General features: G+C 45.1%; 1 pseudogene; it reads right to left on the bottom strand.

The window, feature by feature from the left end:
- Positions 1-727: 727 nt before the first annotated feature.
- LOC147747874 (uncharacterized) lies at positions 728-1,690 on the bottom strand (annotated as a pseudogene).
- Between the last annotated feature and the right edge of the window lie 18,237 nt (positions 1,691-19,927).

Raw genomic sequence — 19,927 nt, 5'->3', positions numbered from 1 at the left:
TGCACAAAATAGATTAAACATGCATTTTACATCACTGATTTATATGTTAATCAAACCTGTTCGTGCAAAGCATTTCCCACATGTAATATGTGTGTTTTTATTAATACACAGCTATCAAAATTAATATATTACTTTGTTATGGAGGTGATTGATCTAAATGAGGTACACACAAAATCTTCTGTATCTCGCTCCATCAATTCCATCCTTTGATGATCACAAATCCTGAATACCTTGAACGATTTGTGAATCATCACCAAAATACCCAGGATCAGCCATATTCTCCACTAAATGTATTCGATCAGACACTTCTTCTCAATAATTTTTTGTTAGTTCAGCAAATTCTTTCTAATTTTCCTTGTTCTTGACAAAAATGTTATCTTTAGTTCTAAATCTGAAATGTCCTTATCCTTATGAAGTGCAATTCTATCTACTGGTGGCAACTATTGGTACATTGTTAACAGTCTCCTTAGAGAAAAAATGATACAACATAAAAAATATCTTATACCTAAAGCAAACCATGTTATATTTACTATGGTATCTAGGTTAACCTATAAATCTAATATACTAAATGTATACTGTCTGTAAAAAGTGTGTTTCCACACTTGAATGACTTTCAGTCCTTTGCCCCTTCTTTTATTTTAACTACTTGGAAATTGTTCATCAAAAATCGTCTTCATCATGTGTGCCAAAACCCAGAATTGTTTTCTGTAACACTGTTATGGTCACCTCAAGTAATCCCTCAATTCATGTGTAAATCATCCCTATCTATAGGTTCACAGACTTTGTTTGAATTTTCCTGATCATCCTTGTCTCTTCTAGTGTAAGATAAGATAACTCTTAGTATTTCCAAGTTTTCTTCTTCCTTGACCACCTCTCGTACAGTCACTCCCAGACTTTCCTGGCTAACTGCTTCCTATTGTATATAAGGAAGTGCCATATATGTCCATTCCAGTGACTTGTACTTCAGATTTGGTCTCAGTGTCTGTTGTCTTAGTTCTGTAGTACTCTCTAAATCGTTGTCAGGTGAAAAATCATTAAGTCTTACACCATGCTGTACACTCTCGCAGTCTGTTGGTCTTAAATCACCAGTTTTACAGTCTGTTTCTCTTGTGTTACCAGCTTCTGGTTGCTTAGCACCTGATTCTGAACATGCATCCAAAATCTGCAGTCCATTTCTTAATGGCCTGTCTTGCTGACCAGGTATATGTGCTTTTCTCATTCCCTGTCCCATTAGTACCTTGTACAGATTTAAATCTATCCTTCTATCATTTGTATTTCTCATGGTCCCTAGAACTAGGGGCAAAGCATCCAGCCAATTCACGACAGTGGAATCACACATTTTTACTAATTTAATTTTCATTGTGCCAATCACCTGTTCACCAATTCCAGAAGCTTCTGGACAACAGGCACAATACAGTTTCTTGTTAGTGTTCAATATTTCACAAATCAGTCTGATAACTTTGTTGGCACGGTCAGTTTTCCTATCTGTGTGTGCCTGTCCATGATACATGTATGCAAAATGGGCAAACATACTGTTGGGCATAACAGCTCTTTCATCTTGGTAGGCCCAAAAATAATTTTCTTCTTTTTCTGTGCAACCTTCTCTTACCCATGTTTCCTTCTCCTCATCACTTGCCTGATCCTGCATTTTCCTCACTTCTTCCCATGTTTCTGCTGTGTTAGTAAGCATGTGATATTGGGAAAAAGTGTCTTTCTTCGCCCATGTCTGATTCAAAGAACAATCTTGTTTTGTGCAATATTTTGCCAATTCATCTACAAACCAATTCCCTCTGGTAATGTAGTCAGTTTCACATTTGTGAGCAGCAGGAACTGCTAATGATCCTCTATCAGCTATTCGTTTTTTCTTCCTCCTCCTGCTTCTCCATTTTTCAACTTTCTTTCTCTTTCTCAGTAATTCTTTAATCTTAGCTTTTCTTACAGTTTTGTTTAAATTTTCTATGCCCGTCTCTGTGAAGTTTGATCTATATGGTTTTTGCAAATCTCTAAATTTGGAAATTTATACTCCAGTCTGGCTGGCAACTTCTTCCAGTTTTTCCTGCAAATCCTTACTTTTCAAGGCATTGCTTTTACTCATAAGGAGTATCTCTTTATCCTGGTGACATTTTAATCTGTTCATACTTACCTTCCCAGAGCTTAATTCTTCCATGTCTTACCTTTAATTCTGCAATATCTATCTGTTGGCATTCTGCATCCTTTCTATAGCCACCTTGTACCCACTCTCCCAATTCCTCACTTTTCAGACCCAAGGAGACTTCTTTTAATCTTTATCTAGGTTTAATTCTCTGCAACCATCCAGTCTGTTTTTCAGCTAGGATCTCAGTTCAATTTGCATAAATCAGAGTTTTTGTCAGATCTATCGTTGTATCAATTCGTACACACTAGGCAGTTTATTCCTGACACTTTCGGATAATAACTCTCTTTTAAGATCTGGTTTTACCTCATTTAACGGTATGGTCAGTGAATGTTCTTCCTCTACCTCACTTTTGCAAACCAAAATTTCAGAATCTATATTCATTGGGACTGTTAAAGCTTCCATATTAATGGGCAGTTCTTTTAAACTTTCAAACAATTCTCGTGTTTTGATTGCTAGTTCATTTTCTTCTTCATCATTCAACCTATTTATCACTTATCTTTCTTGCCAAATACTCATTGGAAGGAGTTCTGACTTTATTATTGTATTATTAATTTGAACAGGTTCCTGTCTATTTATTGCATCAATACCTATGGGAACTGGAACAGTTTGGAAAACTTCTGTAATTTCTGCTAGTGGTACCTTTGGCACCACTGTTGCAGACTCCCCTTGATATGGAGGTGATCTATTATCCAGAAAATCATCTAGCAATTCATCTTTTGTGTCACTGTTTCTACAGTCTAAAATTTGAACATGCTTCTCTTCCTCTTTATTTTTCTCTCCTGTAGATCCTCCCATACTCCTGACAGGAAACAAATCATGTGGTACATTTACCTGTTCCCATCTACATATGTTATCCTCAATATTCTTATTCTGATATTTATTCAAACCAAAATCATAACCTCTTTCTGATCTGTGTTTTTCTTACTCATATGCCTCATCTTCCCAATCCATTAACGCTTCAAATTGTGTAGGTCTAGGTGTAGGCCTAAGTTTGATCATTGTTTCTCTCAAATTTCGCAAAACCTCTATGTTAAAGGAACCTTCTTGAGGAAATGCAAGCTCACCATCACCTTTCGTATATTGCACCCAATTCTCGATCCACACGCAAATGTGAAGGCCATTCTTTCCTAGCATGTGAGATACAGTCTGTTTTCTGTCCCCCCAACCACCAGTGCTAATATTTACCCTTTAAAACTGTTACCTAGCAGAAAAGCATCACACTGCAAGCCATTAAAAATAAAGCAGAAAAGCAACATGCAAATGCACAATGCACATTACGACACAGACATGCATTATTACACCACTTAAATGCACAAAATAGATTAAACATGCGTTTTACATCACTGATTAATATGTTAATCAAACCTGTTAGTGCAAAGCATTTCCCACATGTAATGTGAATGTTTTTATTAATACACAGCAATCAAAATTAATATATTACTTTGTTATGGAGGTGATTGATCTGAATGAGGTACACACAAAATCTTCTGTATCTCGCGCCATCACCTTATTGCTGAGGCGCTGTTCTGTCTTGACTTCGAGCTGTGAGGGTTTCGGCCGCCCTCTTAACAGGGTTGTTTCCCGGTGAAGGGCTTTGCTGTACTCCTACCCCTTCTCCTTGGGGTCTGTAGGTGGCTTTTCTTCCTCTGCATTGTCTGTACCTTGGGGCTTCCGGTGGAGGTCCCTTGTACACTGACTGGGCTTGAGGTTGTCTGGCATTCTTCGTTTTATCCTTGCTAATCCTGTTGGTGGAGCCTGGGTCGCCTCTTTGTCGTTATGACACATCTCCTGTGGAGCTGGTGTTCCTCCACAATGCTGAGGTTCTCTTCAGCTCAGGGCCTGTGACTCATCCCCTGTTGCAGTGGACGGGGCTATTTTTCCCTGTCCCCGTGACTGGTCCCCTGTTGGGGGTCTTGTGCTCGTCTGTAGCTGGAGAGGTCCTCTCGCAGACCCTCCTCCCCTTTGGGTATTGCTAGGGTATCTATTCTAAGTTAAGGAATCTGCGGCTAGTAGTCTCTATCAGATGTACGAGTTACTTACCTTTGGTAACGATGTATCTGGTAGAGACGATTCTAGCCGTAGATTCTTTCACGACTCAACCTTCCTCCCCGTTCTGCGAGGACCCTCTGCTTGGGTTTTCTGCAGTCGCCTCCCTTTGTGTGTCTTTTTTCTATGGGTGTCCTCTTCCTTTTCTTCCAGCAGGCATCCCTCCGGCTGGTTTTCCTCCATCGTGAGGGCCTACCTTGGCTCTTTCACTTTGTTGTTAGAGTTCTGATCCCCTCCTGGTCTTCTTCGTTGGGGGTTATTTTACCTGTCCTTGACTTCCTCCTCCTTTCAGGAGGTGTGGCCATCCTTGGCAGTATAGTCTGGAGATGAATTACTGTTGCTCCTCTGTCCGGGCTCGTGGCCCTTACCCTTGTGGTTGTAGCTGCAGACTCTCTCTCTCTCTTTCTTTCTTTCTTTCTTTCTTTCTGTCACAGCGCTTTCTCATGCCTGTGCTTCCAGGATGGCTCTCGCCTGTGCTTGCAAGGTGGTTCCAAGCCACCTAACCATTGTTACCGAAGGTAAGTAACTCGTACAATTGCCGTTTTGAACAAAATCCAATTTGTAACTCTGTTGCTTGTTGTGAAGTTGCCAAGTCTACCACTGTCCTTGTAGAGAAAGATCTGCAGTCTTCACAGGATATAATTACATCTAAGATTCTTGAATTACGAGAGAATAAAATGTTTCAGACTCTTTTAAAAAACAATAACCCAGAGTTCAAGTGGGAATCTAAAACCCCTGTACAAGACCACTTTTCCACCTCTACGTTAGCCTCCTTAGAAATGGAGAATGAAACCTTGTAAGCTCTTTTACGTTCCACTCAGAGCTTGTCCAGCTATTTTGTGAATAATACTGTGGCTGATCACTCGGATTCTACTCAGAAAAGCCATAGTACCTTTTCTCACAGTGCAGTTAATCAAAGTATGTGTTTGAAGTCAGAATTTTCTAACTCATTTGGCGTTTTGTCTTCTAGTGCTAAATCACATCTAGGAACTACATCTCAGATGTGTCCCTTCACTTTTCAGGAACCCCAAATGCTAGGCAAAACAGAAAAGATCTCTTTGCTTTTTTTTCCTGGTAGTGAAGTCAGTTCTATCTCAGAGATAACCCGCAGACAGGCCATACTGACAACCTGAGCCCGTGACCCACATAATCCCTGATGTGACATTATCCTGTGATTCAAACCACACTCTTGATTTAACTGCTGCAACTGAAGCCAACCTCCTAATTGAGAAGGATACAAATCCTGACCCCTTGTTTGCTCTCTCGCCTTCAAGTACACCACATATTGAGAAGTCAGGAAATATTACTCTATGATCTGATTCAACTGTAACACCTTGTTATATAGAGGAAATTGAAAACATTTCCAAAGACCAAGTGTGTCCGACCTATTTCCTTGGACTAAGACATGTGAAGTGCCAAATGGTAAAGGGAGTCTGGTCATCAGAGACTCTAAGATAAGCAGTATTCTTAGCCATCCCAAAGAAAGTGTTTCAGTGTGTTTTAATGAGTCAACGAACTGTGAAGATTTCACTATTGACAACAGGGAATCTGCTGTTCACAGGATATCTCCATTCCCAGAATTTAAAGTTTGTCATACTTGTGCCTCTCTGCCATCAGCTTGTCTTCTTGCAGAGTCTCCAGAATCCTCAGTCGGCATGCTGCTTTTAGAGACCCCAGCCGGCCTGCTGTTTTCAGTCTCCTAAAGTCTTCAGCTGGCCTGCTTTCATCTGAACCAGAGCCTGCAGCATGCCTTCCATCTGAACCCGAGCCTGCAGACTGCCTGCCATCTGAGCCTAGCCTGCAGCCTGTCTGCCATCTGAGCACAAGCCTGCAGCCTATTTGCCACCTGAGCGCGAGCCTGCAGCCTGTCTGCCATTAGTACCCGAGCCTCCAGATTGACTGCATTCAGAGCCCAAGCCCTCAGATCACCAAACCTAGCCCTGAACCCTCAAAATACCCCTGTTCCCCAAAACCCAAACCTACCCCTGAACCCTAAAAAAGACCCTGTACCCCAAAACCCAAACCTAGCCCTGAACCCTAATAAAACATGTACCCCAAAACCCAAACCTACCCCTGAACCCTAAAATAACCCTGTACCCCAAAACACAAACCTAGCCCGGAACCCTAAAAATACCACTGTACCCCAAAACACAAAGCTACCCCTGAACCCTAAAATACCCCTGTACCCCAAAACCCAAACCTAGCCCTGAACCCTCAAAATGCCCCTGTTCCCCAAAACCCAAACCTACCCCTGAACCCTAAAAAAGACCCTGTACCCCAAAACCCAAACCTAGCCCTGAACCCTAAAAAAACATGTACCCCAAAACCCAAACCTACCCGTGAACCCTAAAATAACCCTGTACCCCAAAACACAAACCTAGCCCGGAACCCTTAAAATACCCCTGTACCCCAAAACCCAAACCTACCCCTGAACCCTAAAAATACCCCTATACCCCAAAACCCAAACCTAGCCCTGAACCCTTAAAATACCCCTGTACCCCAAAACCCAAACCTACCCCTGAACCCTAAAAATGCCCCTGTACCCCAAAACCCAAACTTAGCCCTGAACCCTAAAAAAACATGTACCCCAAAACCCAAACCTACCCCTGACCCCTAAAATAACCCTGTACCCAAAACCCAAACCTAGCCCTAAACCCTAAAACTACCCCTGTACCCCATAACCCAAAACTATATCTGAACCCTTAAAATACCCAAACACCCCAAAACATATACCTCAGTACCCCAAAACATATAGCCCTATACCCATACTTACCATATCCAAACATTAAAAAAAAACATGCTTTTACCATTCATGCATTTACAAAGAATTTTGTTGTAAATGTAGGAGTGGTAAAAGCATATAAAATGTAATGCCATGCGTTATAATGGCATTGCGGAGTCATGGTAATTTCGTAATGAAAGTATGCGGAGTGATGGTATGCGGAAAGAAAGTTATGGAATAATGGGCGTTTACCCTCCCCCGGTAAGTACATTGGTGGCACGGCGGCCCACATCTCCAGCAACATACTCATATTTTTTCACCACCCATTTGAAAAATGCACAGGTCTCTCTCATTGATGGCCAGCACCGACATACACTTTTAGACACACCTCCCGCCACAAGTTCTAGAATTGCGAACTTTAGAGCTGGGGAGCTACGTTCGAATCTCGGCATCAGCTCAACATCCTGTGATTCCAGGCAAATCACTTTGTCTCCCCGTGCCTACCACAAATGAATGTGTTCTTCTGTAATGTAAATTGTGCTCATGCCATGTTGTCGAGTTCGCGCTATATAATATTGGAAGGAAAAATAAAGTAGGGAAACTCGAGTTCACACACTACTGAACGCGCACTCCTAAGTGCATCAGCAGTGCACTGTGAATCGGAGAGTTTCACAGACCTCTCACAGATAAGAAATGCTATCAAAACGAAATCCTACAAAACAATATATTACTGGCCAGCAGCAATTCATACCCGGACAACGTCGGGACGGGCTGCTAGTATCCCATATGTGGATATTTTTAGTCAGTATCTGTAACAGCAATTGTGGGTGAGGAACTTACTGAGTTTCAGTTGTACCGTGTGGAGCTCCTGAGTGCTTTACCCCACATTCCCTTTATTCTTAATGCTGTATTATATATATGTCTTGCAAGTCCGTCCTGGTGTAGTTAGTCTGAATGCTAAATTGCCTTGTGAGTGCCTTTCCTTTCTGAATCTTAGCCACCTAGTACAGGCTTCCCCTTTGGATCCCTTTTCTCCTGTGACCCCTTGTGTGATCCTGGGCAGTGTTTTACTACTCTTTCTGTGCACGGTACGTTTTCTACCCAGTCACCAGTCCTTTCTTAAGTTCCTGACTATATTCCTGACATAGTCCCGGACAGTCCCTGACAATAAGGTGTACGAGTCACATGTCCTTCATAGCTCACTGTGCTATATTAGAAGGATTACAAATTATGAACTGCAAGTAACAAAAGGATCTGTGTTAAAAGAAGAAACTCACTTAACTATCTACATAAAATAAAAATCTGTCATTTGTATGTTAAATGGTGTGCTTTGCAGGTGACACATTAACTCTATATGCTGTTTTGATTCAAAACTAGGAGGCATATTCTCAATAACTTATCACAGAGTTATCAGCACTTTATCGCAGCCCAAATGGCTGTAAATTTATCACCCCATTTACAAGCTGGAGCTAACAGCCAATATCACCATTTATTCTGCGATACCAGGCGCAAAAAACATCGCCACAGATGACCCCGGCAACTAACGCTAATGATATGCAAAGTAGGCGTTCCCGTGCAAAAAAGCAGCAACAACACCACTCCGCAACATTCTCAACGACCAGCCAGATCGGCGAAAAGTTCCCAAAACAGGCGATAAGGTGCGTTAGCAGCAAGGATTTAACACCTGCTCTTTCCTGGTGGGAGCCCATTAAAGGGAGCCCAGCCCAGAGCGACACCTGAAGAACAACAGATGCCGTTGAGCTACTGATCATGCAGCTCGGAGCCCCAAGAGGGCCACAACACCCACCGCCACCACACCCAGGCCCGCCACCCTTCCGGAATACCACAGAGGCAGCACAGACAAAGACAGTGGACCTTTAGAAAACTCACCAGCCTCACAGACCTAACACCAGAAGATGTCATTTCCCACTACAGGCTCAAAAGGACAACCATCCTCCGCATCCTGACCATCATTGCCCACAGGCTGATGGTACCAACACAGCGGACAACCAACATTCCTCCGCAGACAAAGCTGCTGGCTGTTCTGCATCTGTTGGCCTCGGGTAACTTACAACCAACAACCGCTAGAGTCAGAGGAGTCCCACAACCAGCCCTATCAAAGTTCATCACAACTGTCTTGAATGCTATCATCATCTTGGTACCCCAGCACCTTCACTTCCCCCACACTGCGCAGGAATAGCTGGAGACCAAGCAAGGCTTCTACGCCATAGCTGGCTTCCTGCACGTGTTGGGGGCAATTGACTGCACACATGTCCTACTTGTGCCCCTTGCCAACATTGCACACAATTACCGCAAAAGAAAGCACATGTATTCCATCAATGTGCAGTCAATAGTGGACCACCGGGAACTCTTCACCAATGTCGTCACCAACTAACCAGGCAGTGTGCATGATTCCCACATCTTCTGACAGTCCATCATCAACCAGGGCTTCCAGGATGGCACCTACAGAAATGCACTTGTCGTTGGTAAGTACCAAATGAACATACCACACACCTGAACTCTACAATCATGCAACTCACAACTATGGGAATGCACACGTTACAAAATCTCATACAACATGCCCAACAACATGCCCACCTACCAGACAAGACAGCAAAACTTACTGTGATAACCTGGGCTAGCCATGTACATAAGCCATCAATGGCATTGCACCTCAGCCACACAATAGCAGATTGTGGAGAGAGGAGGGAACCAGGCATGAGCGAAGGAGGCAAGTGACCCATGAATGAGAATGTACACAATGCCAAGTGTGGCATGGATGTGCTGGCCAGACTGCAGTATGCAGACCACAGACACATCCATGTCGACATACACTGCTGGTGTTTGGAGTGTAGTGGACAGTAGACTCAACCATGTTACCTCAGTCAGTAGGGACGATCGCAGAAATGTGGCTTGTTACATCTCCCCCTGTAAGCGTGGACATCGACGAGGACCCGCTCAGCTCTTGTGGCCCTACCGCAGTGCACCGCAAGTCACCGTCCTGTGGCGGTGTGCCTGTGCCGGTCGCAGTGCATCCGGACCACTAGCTCAAGTCATGGACCCTTGCTGTTTGAACTTTGAACTTCTGATTGTCTGATCACTGTTGTAGTTGTTGCCAGCGCCAACCACTCCCTGAGGTCTGGCTTACACTCACCCCACAGCCATCCAGTACAGGCATCACTGGACATGTGACCCTGGCAATAAAAGGGTCCGGGCTCACGCGCCCGTAGCCAGTTCCACAAACGATCTAAGTGTGTCTGTGTGGTCATTATGTATGCATGAGGGTCCCGGGATCTACCACATAACATTGTGGTGTGTACAGCGAACGCAACCATGTCACCTCAGGCAGTAGGGTAGACCTTGGACATGTAGCTGTGTAGTACCCCCTGTAAGCGTAAGCGTAAGCGGAGTGGACTGGCGCACAACAGTCCAGTGTAGGGGTGTGGTTAATCAACCCGGGGACCTATGCCTGGTTAAGTTTTTGGCATTGCCAAGGAAGTAATTAATGCGTGTGTCTTTTTTGTAGTGTTGGCGCCACCCGTCCCGCAATGGACAATGTTGCAATGTAGCATGCCCCCTGAGTGCGGGCTTGGCCGAAGGGATAAATGAGGTAACGCAAGCCCGCCCGTGGTCCGGGATCATACATGCCAACTGTTGTGTGTGTCGCTTTTACCGCAGCATATGCCAAAGGTCTACCCCCAACCGCATCGTGAGTCCAGCCAGCCATGAACTCCACATCTGTGGCCACCCTATCCTTACCATAGGCCTACACACATGTTGGCGCCACCTTCATCGCACAACATCACAGTGTTGTTGTCAAACTTGTGGACATGCGCAGGCAGGCATGACAATGGTGTGCCGTAGGAGTGCAAGAAATATTCTGCAAGATGATGAAAGTTCTTTAAAAGTCCCTTCTCCTTTCCTTGGCAGTGAAGAGACCACTGAAGGCCAACCAAGCAAACAGCATGCTGGCAGAGGGGCAGTCCAACCTCCTGCAGCTTCCTTGGTTCTTCTCCTTGGCAAAGGTTCGTCTTGTTCCCAGAAGTGATCTAATGTCTTGCGGACTGGGTCCCCATATTTATACTACTATTATCTTTGTTCTCTGAAGGCAGAGAGGCCCCTGCCTAGTCCAAACCAATTCTGGTCAGTCCTGGAGCACTTTGTTGACAAGACTCCTTCTTTCCTTTCACAGTGTAGACCAGGGACATCAGACACACCACAGGAGGAGGGGCCAGCATTGCAGAGGGACGGCACAGCCCTATTCAGGTCCCAGGTGCAACTCCACCCATCTACATGCAGATCTCTCTATTCAGCCTTGTGCTGACTCACCTTGTCTCCTGGAATCCCCCAGCCTCTGTCACTCAAACTCCAGACAAGGAATACACAGCCTAGCAGAGGCAGGCTTGGATAGTTAAGCAAGAAAAGACCTACTTTCTAAAAGTGGTATTTTCAAACACATAATGTTAAAACCAACTTCACTAAAAGATGTATTTTATAATTCTGAGTTCGGGCATAGTAAACTCGAATTTCCACCGAGTTCACTGAGTCAGTTAGGATTATAAGATGTAATAATCAAATTGTCCATTCTGACCTATGGGGAACAGGTAGCCTTGCAATAGTGAAAAACGAAAATGGCTGTAATTCACTATTAGGTCATGCCACACACACCAGGGCAATCCCTACCTTATACATACAATGCACCTTGCACTTGGGCCTACCATAGGGGTGTCTGATATAAAGAAAAGGGAAGGTTTTAGGGACTGGCAAGTGGGTGCACTTACCAAGTCGACATGGCAGTACTAGACTGTGCACAGGCTCTGCAGTGGCAGGCCTGAGACACACTTTACGAGCTGCTTCTGAGGGTGGCACAACCAGTGTTGCAAGCCCACCAGCAGCATTTGATTTACAAGCCCTGGGCACACATGGTGTACTGTACTAGGGTCTGAGAAGTAAATCAAATAACCCAATGAAGGAGTCACCAATCAATACATCAATTTAACATAGGGAGCACTTGCACTGTGGAACTGAATAGCGGTGGCACAGTGACCAAAGTGTCTAAATAGCAAAACAGGTCAAAAACAGAGGAGGCAATCAGTAAAAACATGGAAGGGAGACTCACCCCAATGATACCAGGTCGAACACATTATTGCTACTATTCAGCTGTGGATCAATCTGGCTCTCAGACCCCAGGTGAGCCTTATAATGTGAAGGAGTTCAGACTGGGGGAGGACCTAGCTGAGGCATTGGACTCATTGGTCCAACATTCAGTGAACAAGACCCTGGCCCTTGCCCTTCAAACCTTCTCTCACCAGATTCACATGATTGCATAACATATCCCTATTCCCCTCCCTCCAATCCCTCCTCACCTCCTTGAGCCCACTCCAGGTATCCCCCTCAGGCCCAAAGGGCTAAACAGCCCCACACAGATGCTCCATCCCATCTCTCTCAATCCTTTTTAATGGAACACATTTACAGCACCCCTACTGGCTCCCATTCCCCTTCTACCCCTCCCTCTAGTCCTCTTCTCCAGGATGGTGACACTCAGGCCAACTCTTCCCCTCCCCCAGATGACAGTCCTATCCCAGCCTAGAGGAGTCGTACCACCCCAGTGCAGGATTAGTCCCAGTGAGAGCTCGTGGACTACGACCCAGAGGACATTGCTTACCCCAGATCTAGCGACAGGAGCCTATGCCATGGAGTCGCTGCATACACGTATGCCCACCTATGCAAAAGATTCGACAAGGAGGTTAAAGCTAGGCCTGGACAGAATGTCCCAACCGACTTTGGAGGAGGAGGTCTCCGACACTCCTAAAGTTGTTAACAACCTTAATAAGTTCTCCAAAGACACTAAAAAAGGCATTGATAGAGCCTGGCAGTCTTGCCAAGATCACTTGCTGGATGTCACTGTACCACTGGCAAAGACCCTAGAGATAGTGGTTGATGCCAAGGAAACAAGGACTCTTATTGATCTCAAGGTCCTGGAGGGTTATGCTCAGCGTGCCATTGGTCAGGTAGGCAATGCTAACTGTGGCATATCTAAGGAATGCAGGAAAACAATACTTATGTGCATAAAACTGAAACTTTTAGAATTAGCCTCTGTGGAAGTCGGGCCTGTTGCCACTGGCCTCCTTTTTGGCAAACTTTTGAACAAGGACCTGGGCAAATTTGTTAATACTTTCACAGCCCTGGTCAAAGCCCAAACCTACCTCAAAAGAGTCTTTCCCTCCAACCTTTTTGGCAAGCCACTTGTTTCTGAGTTCGCTCACTCGGCCGTACCTTCCTCCGAGGCCTTCAACATGGGTTTGTCAATCGCTGGAGTAACTCCTGACAGGATTGGGACAGTGGTAGCACCTTCTACCCCACCCACTGCCAATTTTGCAGAGCCAGGCATGGGAGAGGTGGCTGCGGATCTGGAACGCACGGCGAACCACAGCTGTCAATTGCAGGTGAGCCTGATTTCTCCCTCTCAGGTATCATTGGGGGATCGGATGTTTATCTTCTTATACAATGGAGCTCAGATAACTCACAAGGCCTTGATCCTCCAGAAAGTGAAGGGCTATCAGACAGTTTTTTAGGGGACTCCGTCTCAACGTGTCCCTCCCCTTCTGCTGTCTTTTTCCCTTCCAGGCCAGGTGGTCATAGACGAGGAGATTCAGAATCTGATGGCGAAATGTACCATTTCCATGGGGTCTCAAAGTCCTAGAGGTTTTGCAATACCATCTTCGTAGTCCCTGAGAGGGAAGGGGTGGTCACAGAGTATTTCTAAACCTCAGGGACTTTCACAACTGGGTTTTTTATCACCATTTTAAAATGGAGGGCATTCACCTCTTCGGAGACCTCTTCAGAGTAGGTGATGTTCAACAGCGGGGGCAGCCGTACCCCAATCCACCTACGGCACTGATGTGGCACCTGACCTCTCCTGTCCGCCGCAGCACTGTTTCTCAAGAGGGGTGGTGATTGTTATAAGCTTATTTCATGAGAGGCTGCTTAGCAGCATGTCCACATGCTCCCATTTTCCCCATTCCATTGGTACTTCGGCTCAGGGCTCCAAATGAGTATTTCAGTGCAGCATCTAATTTTCATCATTCTGCAAGCCCAACTACAGGCTTGAATAGAGGTTCCTTTTCATCGTCCTCAATGCTAGACCTGCTCCTTTTGATTCACAGTACCTTGTAAGGAATTCCTTTACTGGCGTTTCACTGTCTCCCTCAGCAGGCTCTGGGTTCCAGTAGTCCGCTCCACTGGTTTATCAGAAATAGTTCTTAATCATCAAAACAACATGACCAATTTGATATTAACATGGTAAACCGATATATATCAACACAAACCCAAATCAGGTGGGATAATCCTCGCCTCTGTGTCCTTCATAGAATCTAAGATTCTTTGCTATGAACACTAGAATTTTTTTTAATCTGTCAGGATTGGAGGATCAGATTATGCTGGCTCAAAGCTGATCCACCACAATAGAAGTTGCATAAACAATAAGCTTGTAATAAAAATGTTTAAACATCAAATCAGATGACCAGTTGGTTGCACATAAAATATGCTCCAGCCTGGATCTCAGCAACAAAGCTTTGGAGTCCATGGCGCCCATAGCTGAACAAGCCCCATAAAGGGAAACATCAATGCCGGCCTCCACCGTGATCTTCCTGACTCACCGTGCAAGAGTTGTAGCTCACACCGGCTTAAACAGCTTCTGAATAGCCAAAAGTAATTGCCCAAATGGTCAGCACGACAAGCAAGAGTGCTCTCCTCATATACATTCAAACACTCAACAACACAAAGCTTATCATTATGTGAGGAAAGGTGGGTGTTAAATGCATCTAGAAAGAGTTTTAGTCCTTTTCAAAATTGTAAAAGAAACACCTTCAGGAGAAAATAACCTACCTGCTCGGTCCAGGGCTCTCACATCCGAAACTCTATCTTACACAAGACATCAGACACAATAAATGGTCAATTTAGCTGACAATTGCTTAGTTGACAGCAAAACATTGTCCGATCATTGCTCAATTAACCATACAACAGAATTAACATGCTATGACTGGGCTTAGGTGGGTTAGAAACCCTGATGCCCTTGACCAGTTTGCAAATCAAAGGATGCATACCTACTGGTTTACCATCCAGCTGAGAGTGACCCTCAGATATAGCGGAATTGCTTACCGACCTGAAAAGCATTCCTGATTAAACTAGTTCCGATAGAATATTAATGATATCCTTCAACTCTGCCCCCACAAGATCTAGATTTTGTTCTAGGCACCAACCCACTCACCTCCGCCATGCCGAAGCATATTGTTTGATTGTGGCCAGAGCCCAAGCTTGATTTATAAAGTGGGCAGGCTCCTCTGAATTCCCAACATTTTGGCCGTGTCTCCTGAGATTTTCCAGGGCATGAGAGCCAGCATCAGAAGGGGGTGGTTCATCTCAGCCAGGTCCAACAGCAGCTCTGGGAAAATCAAAAGGGCCAGTGTAAAATTCCTCAGCACCTCCAGAAGAACAGGAATCCAAGATTGTCTCTTCCATATGGGAGTGATCAACACCACAACCACTCGCTGGTGTCTGACCTGGGCAGTGACCCTGGGAATCATCTCAAAAGGAGGAAAAGCATAGCCTAATTCCGGTATCCAATCTTGAAGAAAGGAATCCATGGCCAACACCACTGGATCCGACCTCCAACTGTAGAAATCCTTCAACTGACAATTCAGTCTGGAGGCAAACAGATCCGCTTTGCAAAGACTCAAAGTCTGCTGACCCACCTGAAAAACTAGGGGATGAAGGTTTCAATTGTTGGGGTCCCTTTAGAAACCTGGAATTCTAATCTGCCACAGCATTGTCCCTTTCGGGTGAATACTCCGCTATCACCGTTATCCTGTTCTGGAGACAGAAGAACCAAAAGTCCTTTGCAATCTCTGCCAATATCCGAGACCTGGGACTGCCTTGTCTGTTTATATACCAAACTGTCAAGACATTGTCCATCCTAAGGAGGACGCAGCAGTTGGTCTTCTTGGGCAATAGGGTTTTGATTGGGAAGTAGCCTGCCAAAAATCGATACAACTGATGTGATGAGTGGGTTCTTCTTACGAATGATCTCCCGTGGAAAAATCTTTACATTTTGCAGCCCAACCCCAAAAGCTGCCGTTGGATTCAATTACCACATCTGGCACAGCTTCGAAGATGTCTCTGCCATTTCAGGCTTCCATGTGCTGCATCCACTGCATGCTTCCTACAGTCGCTTTCTGAGATAGCGGTATCTGAGAGTCATACGCAAACCTGTGTTGGAGGTGACGGCTCTTCAAGCGCTGTAGAGCCCTGTAGTGCAGCGGGCCCAGGAAGATCACTTGGATAGAAGAGGCCAAGAGCCCCACCCATCATGCATCCCATCTCAATGTGAGTCTGCCTGCTCAGAAAGGATTTTAATTTCCTCGTGATCAAATTCATTTTGGCAGCTGGGAGAAGCAGTTGAGTCTCGATCGCGTCCACCTGAAATCCCAAGAATTCCATCTGCTGGGAAGGGATCATCACTGATTTCTTGAGGTTCAGAATGAAGCCCAACTCCAGCAAAAGGGTGATCATCCACGAAAGTTGGACAAGTAAGGTATAGTGAGCCTAAGCCATAATGATCAAGTCGTTAAGACAGATAATCAGGCGCACAACTTTCACTCTCAGCGCCTCAACCACCGACTTTATTAGTTTGGTGAAGGCTTAAGGTGCCGAAAAGAGGCCAAAAGGAAGGTCCAATATTCAAACCATTGGGACCGCAATTGGAATTGTAGAAATTGCCTGTGAGGTGCAAATATACCAACTGTGCAGGGACAGCCGCCTCATTGCCAACTCCTGTAGCTTGGTCAGACAACTATTTATTATCCTTTAGCGTATTGATGCCAGGTCAGACCTTCCCTGGTAGCTGCTCAAAACCGAAATTGGTTCAGAAATGGGCGGTATTAACTCAGGATTACTTTGAAAAAGCATTGGTGGGCAGCCTCCCTGAGGTTGGGGACAACATCCTGAATGCCGATAATGTATTATCTAGTTGGATGCTGGAGGCAGTTAACTCCCTGATTCCATTAAAATAATGCAAAAGTGGGCGTACCTCTGCCAAGTGGTTTTCGGCAGATTTGGCACAAATGAAATCTAGTTGTAAGCATCTCGAGCGTCGATGGAGGAAGAGCTACAGGGATAGAAAGGACAGAAATATCTGGAGGCTTTAAAGCTATACCATCGTCAGATCAGGAAGGTGAGTAGGGAATACTATTCTGGGCAAATTAATCTAGCTAAAAATGTAACGAAGGCCATCTTTTAGGTAGTAAAACAACTGTCCTCTTTGGAACGTGTCACATCTGCGTTTTCTGCCTCTACGGACTACTGCAATAAGGTTGCTGATTTTTTCACTAATAAGATTGTTAAGATCTATGCCACCTTTCCAGAAAGCAGTAGGAGTTATGCTCCTGCAACTGGTTTGGATATTCCGGGGCCTGAGGATATGTTTGTCCTCCGTCCTTTGGTGGAGGCTGAGGTTACCAGGCTGATTGAGGTGGTAAAATCTGGGTCACCTCTAGACCGGGTCCCCCCCAACATTTCTGCTACTGAGAAAGAAAATGATTGCTCCTGTCTTTACCTCGCTATTGAACCTGTCATTTTAGAACCGGTCAGGTCCCTAGCAATTGGAAACATGCAATGGTGGTCCCTCTGTTGAAACCTGCTCTTCTTGAAAATGTAAGGCCAATATCTCTTCTTCCCTATGTGGCTAACATTGCAGAGAAATACCTGATTGGCCATCTCTCAAAGATTTTGGAAGAGAGACGGGTTCTGCACGAAACCCAGTCTGGGTTCAGGCCTATGAATGGTACAGAGTCCGCTCTGCTGCTGGCAGCCGAAGTAATTAGGGCTGCGGCTGATGAAAGTAGGACTGCAGCCTTGTTTGTGCTGGACTTGAGCGCCGCGTTCGACACGTTTTTTCACAGCCTTCTTTTAGAAAGGCTAAGGGAAGCCAGGGTCAGAGGTATCGTGTGGACCTGGGTGAAGAATTTTCTGGCAAATAGATCCTTTCAGGTCTTGCAACATACTTTCAATTCCAGAATCTGTCCTTTAAACCATGTGATGCCGCAGGGTTCGGCTCTTAGCCCAACCCTTTTTAATATATGTATGCGCCCACTTGCAGACATTGTTCTGAAACATGGAATTCAGCTGGTGTCATATGCTGATAATACGCAGCTAGTTGTGACCCTGGAACAGAAGGAACCTGAAAGGGCTGCCAATTTTAGAACCTGTCTGGGGGAACTTATGGACTGGATGAGACTGAGCTGTCTCCAGCTAAACGCAGAGAAGACAGAGGTGATAGTGGTTGGGAAACAGCCCTCTCTCTGGTCACAGCACTGGTGGCCCGAAGCACTGGGAACTTGTCCAGTGCCAAAAGGCAAGGTGAAAAATCTGGGAGTGTGGTTCGACGATGGTCTCTCCTTCTCCTCACAAATATCAGCTGTGGCTGGGACGTGTTTTGGCATTTTGAGGATGATACGTAAGATCTTGGACTTTCTCCCCCTAAATACTAAAAGGTTGATTGTACAGGCGTTGGTTACATCTGCAATGTCCTGTATATGGGGGTAACAGCTAAAAATCTGAACTTCCTGTAGAAAGTCCAAAATGCCACAGCCCGGCTCATCCTGAATGTACCTAGGAGGGCATCGGTGGGAGAAGCCTTAAAGGTACTGCATTGGCTTCCTATTCGGGCTAGAGTTACCTTTAAGGCTCTATGCCTGAGTCACAGGGTCCTTGGGAAGAGGGGACCATGTTTTTTATGGCTTCTCCTTAAAGTTCATCAGTCTGCTCGTAGTTTGAGATCATTGGGTAGTGCAAGAGTGATTGTGCCCAAGGTGCGTAAGGCGCGGTTGGGCGGAAGATCTTTTAGCTTCCTGACACCTTAGGCCTGGAATGAGCTTCTAGTGGATCTTAGGACAACTGAGTCGGAGTCTCTGTTTCGTAAGAAATTGAAAACATGGCTCTTCCGTTTTCCCCGGGGAGGAATGTAGTGGTATGGTGCCATTTTGTTTGGATGCCCACGTTATGGTGGCTGCTGGGGAGGGCTGTTGGGGTTCAGTTATGTCCTAGCGCTGGGACACTCCGGTTGGAATAACCATTGCGCTTTATAAGCTTCCCAAAAAATAAAAAATAAAAATATATATATATGGGAACCGTAAAGAAGGCGTCTTTTAGATACAAATGGAACATCCAATCCCCTTCTTGAAGGATATCTCGAAGGAGGTGAATAACCTCCATTTTGAAGTGGCGATATAACACCCACTGATTGAATTGTCGCAGATTGAGCACCAGAGGATAACCTCCATCATCTTCTGGACAAGAAAATTTGTGCTGCAGAAAACGTTGGGACAATGACAGGAAGGGGGAAAAGGCTTGTTTCAAAAGCAGATCGTGCATCTCAAAGTCTATAAAACCAGTCTTTTGTACGGAAAAATGGAGTGTTGGACAGTGTGTAGAGTAAGCTCTATTTTGGAACTCAGTATGGTGTCCAGGCCCCAGAAATCTGAAGAGATAGTGGCCCAAATGTGTGCACAATGTCCCCCCCCAAAGGAATAAAAGGGAGAGGAATTGGAATTACCTAAATACAGTGGGCTGAAGGTAGCGTGTGATCCACGGACCCCTCCCTTGTTGAATTGACCTCTGAAGCCTATATTTGAGCCATCTCAGTCATTGGAGTTTATTAGTTCCCATATAGACTCTGTAAAGGTCCAGCTAAAGTGACAAGACAGAAAGATAACAAGCATTTGCAATGCAATAGGTCTCGCATTATGAAAGTTTGAGCTATTGGTCTTGTAAATGACACATTTTTTATTTATGTGTTGGTTTTGAAAATAGTGAAATTAATATCTTTGTCATTTACAATGCCAATTGTTGGACAGGCCACATGAAGGGCTCGCTCCCTCCCCGCATGACAGGGCCCGGGCCACCGTCAGCACCATTGCCCGGCCCAGCCGCCATCTTAGACACTGCAC

The sequence above is a fragment of the Lissotriton vulgaris genome, chromosome 1_1 (genome assembly GCF_964263255.1).
Source record: "Lissotriton vulgaris chromosome 1_1, aLisVul1.2, whole genome shotgun sequence".
Taxonomy (NCBI): Eukaryota; Metazoa; Chordata; class Amphibia; order Caudata; family Salamandridae; genus Lissotriton; species Lissotriton vulgaris.
This window is presented reverse-complemented; position numbering and strand designations above follow the sequence as displayed.